We start from the raw sequence: 5,722 nt of genomic DNA on the forward strand, positions 1-5,722 counted from the left end.
CTGGCCACTGCACTCCAGCCTGGGCAACAGGGCGAGACTCCGTCTCAAAATAAATAAATAAATAAATTAATTAATTAATTAATAATAAATAAAACAATGTATTAACGTGCAATAGCTTAGTATTTTCAAACAAATTAATTTTTTTAAATTTCTGTTTTGAGTCAAACCAAAAAGTTTGAGAACAGCTGTCTTAGGGCTATTACTATTTCTTGTAATTATGCCATATTATAACAGAGTGAACCCTCCTACAGACAAATGAAATGTACAAGGCACTTAGCCTCAAAGTAAGTTGTCCCAGATTACTTTCTAAGTTATTCAGTTGTCTTTCCATTTTTTTATTGCTTCACTGTAACATCACAGGTCATAACCTCACAATGGTGTAAATGTACCTTTCTCACCCCTTCTGGGACACCAAAGAACCAAAAACAGCTCATTATGTACATAAGTAAATGGGCTCTGAATAATAATGGCCCTAAAAGTGAAGTCCCCAGACTGTTATACCTGTTTTGATTAAGGAGACAACATTTTTTATTTTCTAGTTTTTCTACTACATTCAATATGTTTTTAAAGCTATAATAACCTCCAGATAAGTAGAGTCTTATTAAGTGAATTTTTAGATATTCTTCTTTTCTATTGTCTTCCACACTATCAATGAAAGCCTGGGAAGGCCTTCATTCGATGGTATCTGAAACAAAATTTGAAGTGACAAAAATAGAGTGATAGAGTACCACTGGGCTTATTTCATGAAATCAAAGAAAGATAATTTCAATTTTTAGGGATTCTCCGACAGAGAAGACATCTAACTTGAAAGGTAGGACAGAGAGGAAAGTACAGAGAAGAAGGAACAGAGAAATAAATCTGTAAGTTTTAAGAGGCCAAAAGTATAATAAAACAAGAAGGTAGAGAGGATTACAAAGTCTTAATACATAAGAATAAATAACAACCTGGTATTATCTTAACAGTCAATTTTGAGAAAACTAAAGAGAAAATGGAAAACTGAGAAAACAAGTATAAAACAAAGCAATGGCCAGGCGGGGTGGTTCATGCCTGTAATTCCAGCACTTTGGGAGGCCCAGACAGGCGGATCACGAGGTCAGGAGATCGAGACCATCCTGGCTAACACGGTGAAACTCCGTCTCTACTAAAAATAAAAAAATTAGCTGGGCATGGTGGTGGGCGCCTGTAGTCACAGCTACTCCGGAGGCTGAGGCAGGAGAATGGCATGAACATGGGGGAGGCGGAGCTTGCAGTGAGCCGAAAACTTGCCGCTGCACTCCAGCCTGGGCAAAAGAGCAAGAGTACATCTCAAAAAAACAAAACAAAACAAACAAACGCAATATACTGATAAATATAAAGTTAAAATACTGGCATGTACACTTAGTTGAAATGCAAGGGGGATATTCAGAATTAAATGGGCTGTTAAAATAAGATCCCATAAATTTTTTCTACTGCATGTTTTGAACAGTTTTTTGAGGTGATAAACATAGACTAACACAGTTTGGAAAAGAGGGAAATGGCAAAATATAATTAAGAACGACCAGCTGAACACAGAAAAAATAGGCTAGGTAAATGAAGCTAACTATAAATATAGGAAGCTAAGGAATCAGAAGAGAAAGCTGAAGAGCAGCTAGTTTCTTTTTTACAATTAGGAAACCTAAGAAGAGACAGCTAAAAGGTGAATCTGAAAAATGGGAGTTATCCATAAGCCAGGCTCAGTGGCTCACGCCTCTAATCCCAGCACTTCGGGAGGCTGAAGTGGGCGGATCACCTGAGGTCGGGAGTTCAAGACCAGCCTGGCCAACATGACAAAACCTGCCTCTACTAAAAATACAAAACTTAGCTAGGTGCAATGGCGCGCACCTGTAACACCAGCTACTCGAGAGGCGGAGGCAGGAGAATCACTGGAACCTGGGAGGTGGAGGTTGTCGAGTCAAGATTGTGCCACTGCACTCCAGCCTGGGCGCAGAGCGAGACTCTCGAAGAAAAAAAAAAAAAAAGGAAAGGAAAAGACAAAGACATATTTAGAGGTTTATAATAGAGATGTATTCCCAGAAAAAGAAAACGCAAGCAAGCATGTAACAGATTCGAGAAATGAATGAGCAAGGCAAAGTGTCAAAATGCAGGCAGCCAAATAGGGTTTGTAAGGAGAATCTGGATAAGCAGCAATTACGAAAAGAAAAAAAAAAAAAAAGAAATTGCTACCCAGCATCACTAAAATTCTGCATAATCCCAAATACTATGTAAGTACTGCCATAATCTACTTCCAAAACAAAAGCAGCTTAAAGTCTAAATCATATTATCCATAAGCAATTATTTCAAATAAGTAATTTTGAAATACATACCTATTTTCTGAAATTTTTAAGCGTATTTCTTAGAGGGTACTATTTACTACTAATAGTTCAATACCAACAATGTCTAAAATAATCAATTTTAGAGATTTACCAACGATATATGTGAAAGGTATCTATAGTTATCACTTCATTAAGAAAGAGCATACAATGAAAATTTGGTTTCCATGTTTGTACCTCTATAAGTTTTTTATACATAAAGTTTACAAGAGTTTGATCTCAAATGGCAAGGAGACTTCATAACCTAAGTACTACTTGAATCAGTTGAAGTCCTGAAAATTCATGATTACCTTCAATAAACAGAGCCTTTAAGTGTGCATTTTGTGCAACATACACTTTGGAAGTACTCTCTATTTGCCAATTTAATCTTAGAAAATCCACACCATACTAAGAAGAATATCCAAATTTTGAAGCCATTTAAAAATATTTTAACTGATGACTGTTCTTTTAACCTCTTTTCAAACCTTTGTCACAGTTTAAACAAGGCTTCGAAAATACTTACAGTTTGACAGTAGTATAAAACCTAAAATGTAAGTTCATTCAGTGATAAACTAACAGAATTCCAAGAAAAATACAAGTACATTATGCCTTGTTGAGGAGAAAAAAAGAAACACAAAGGTCAACACCTCACTTTATAAAATGTGTTGTCTGCACCGAAAAAAAAATCAAGAACTAAATCTAAAAATAGAGGTTTAAAGTCATTTTCAAGTGCTACAATACTCTTTTTATACAAAATTTACTAATAAATAATCATCTTCATAAAGCGATAATTCTCTATAAAGGACTTGCTCTATTAAGGTTTTGTTGCTTTTAAAGCCAAGTATAAGCCATATAAGGAAACTGAAGTTCAATGCCATTTATTTTGTTCAGTTCTTTCAAATGCCCAAGAATAAACTCTTTTGCAGCCTAATGATACGTTCCAAAATCATAAAGTATACAAGTTATGCACTTTAAATTCTTTGATAAAGCTAGTTTGACTTAACAGGAATTACTCGATGGTTCACAAATCTTAACAACAATGAAAAAAAAAATCTCCTGAGACCATGCCCTGGGGAGGAAAAAAAAAATCAAAACTACAGTAATTAATAAAAGACTGCCTTTGGAGATGTACTTAATGAAGCTGAAGTAGCAAAGAACAAATTGTGAAATAATTTGATCCTGATCTTTAAAACCTATTTTTTCTCTTTGAACTAAAGAAAATCAACTCTCTTCGGATTTCCGGTCATTACGTGAGACTGTATAGGCGATCTAAACATCAATATATATTCAGGATATACCTACCAATAAGATACCAAATTTATTCAATATATATTCAAAACTACAGTATTGCATTTCACCTCCCTGCACCGCAAAAGTACTGGGAAAAAAGCTAAACAGAAAAAGACTAAAACACCACTGAAAAAAAGTTTGGGTTTGCTGCTATCAAAACTAGTCCCCATTGGTTCAGAAGTGTTCATAGCTCTGACTGGTGGAATGTCTGCCATGCTTCATGAATCCTGCCCCCACAGATGTAGGCAGAACCTATCACTATTTATGCAGAACCGACCAAAAACATTTGAGCCAACACAAAAATGTAAATACCATACTACTCAAAAAGCACAGCTTTTTATCACAATCACTGTGATTCCCTTGAAAATCGCTTCAAGCGTTTTACTTCCCTTCCCATATAGTCTGTTGTGAACTGCACAGAAGTCCTATCAAATGTCTTACAGGTTGTTGTTATTGTTGTTTAATCATGTCTCTCTCTTTATTATTAGTCCTTACTCCTTTTTTCTTCGTAATGGATCAGTTACAAGAAAAATCTAGTCGATACTTGCTTTCAATTAATTAAACAAGTTATACGGGGCTAAACGTCTGAAAAAAAACAATTACACATAACTAAAGAAATATATTACCCTGAAAAACAACTAAGAATGGCAAGATTTTTTGGTTTCTAAAATCTAACTAGATATACTGATCAGAGTTGGAAATAAAAAAATAAAAACCTCTATATACGATTAACGCAAGCGCCAATATAATCTGTATGAGTATAAACAAACGCGGCAGCCATCTCAACAGCAAATCAGTCGCTGCAGCGACCAAACTTTCTTCTCAAACAGAAGGTGCCAGGCTGAGCAACTTAATATACACTCTATACGTTCCAGAAAGCCAAAACTTCTGGCCCCTGTGAACAAAGGCACTCCTCCATCGGCTTGCTGAAAACTTTTTGTCCCACTGCATTCTTACAACCTCTTCCAAAAAATCCAAAGTCCAGATGGTGGGGTGGGGAGGGGGGAGAGGGGAGACAGGGGGGTTGCAGTTCGATTATTTAGCCCCTCAATTATTATCCGCTACGATATGAAAAGAGGAGGATTTAGGGTAACTTGGAGAAAAGCGAAAAACACTAAAGGATCATCTCTTTTCTGAGTCACAAAGTCCCATGAACTTTGTGACTCAGAGACACTTTTCGTGAAAATTACCTTTCGGCGGGACAGCGTCTCAGGGCAGCTTTTTCAAGGCTTCGCTTGACATGATTTCCTTCCCTTCATTAGTCACTTTGGATCCAGCTGAATTTCTCTCTCGGGTGAGAGCGGATGTGGACTGGCCTCCCGCAGAAGAGTAGGTGGCTTTGGTGGGGGTTGGGGTGCGGGCTGGCTTCCTGGTCTCTAGTTTTGCAGGAGTTTCCCAGCCCCAACTAGGATCTCCGCCGAAAAAAAAAAAAAAAAAACTTTTCACTCGTGACACTGCCCGGAATTGCAGTGCGAAACTCACTTCCTGCCTTGGCGAGAAGCAGAATCCAGCTCCGTCCAGGGGAACCCGGAAAACCAGCTCAGCGCACACCGGGGAGGGGGAGGGGAAGGGACAGCCGCCGGGAGCCTCGGGCTCCGGGCAACCGGCGCGCCCCGCACACCGGACGGCAGCGGCACCCGGCCGGCGGGGGCTAGGACGCTGCCCGGGCGCTCGGCGAGCCTCGGCCGCGCTAGGCCGCCACCGCTTCCTCTCCGCCGCCCCCAGAGCCGGGCGGCAGGGTTATTGTCTCCATAGAGCTTGCCGCGCCCTTCGTCCGCGACGCCGCTGCCGCCGCCACCCGGAGCCGGAGCCGAGGAGTCGGGCAGGCTCAATGGCGGCCCCCTGCCCGGGCCGTCCCTCCCCGCTTTCCCTACTCGCCCTCGAACCCTCTTCTCCCTCTCCCGTTTTCCCGCCGCCGTCCCTCCGCTGCCCTGCTAGTTCTCCTTCCCCAGCGGCGGTGGCTCCCCGAGACGCGCAGGGGGCGGGAGCAGGCGGCAACACTGTCTTCTCACGAGCTTGCGGGGCCGCGGCAGGGGCCGAGGCTGCGTCCCGCGCCGCCGCGCCACATTCACTCGGGCGAGAGACCGCGAGGGGAGGGAGGATGG

The 5,722-nt window shown here is 40.9% G+C and overlaps 1 protein-coding gene across 5 annotated transcripts in view; it reads right to left on the reverse strand.

Moving 5' to 3' along the window:
* ERBB2IP (erbb2 interacting protein) overlaps nucleotides 1-5,136 on the reverse strand; it is a 146,658-nt gene extending 141,522 nt beyond the window's left edge. For all 5 annotated transcript variants that reach the window (XM_011961295.1, XM_011961297.1, XM_011961294.1 and 2 more), the window contains exon 1: nucleotides 4,808-5,136. The gene's annotated coding sequence lies outside the window, so the exon portion shown is untranslated. The remainder of the gene's footprint in view (nucleotides 1-4,807) is intronic.
* Nucleotides 5,137-5,722: the final 586 nt, after the last annotated feature.

The sequence above is a fragment of the Colobus angolensis genome, unplaced genomic scaffold (assembly GCF_000951035.1).
Source record: "Colobus angolensis palliatus isolate OR3802 unplaced genomic scaffold, Cang.pa_1.0 Scaffold546, whole genome shotgun sequence".
Lineage (NCBI taxonomy): Eukaryota > Metazoa > Chordata > Mammalia > Primates > Cercopithecidae > Colobus > Colobus angolensis.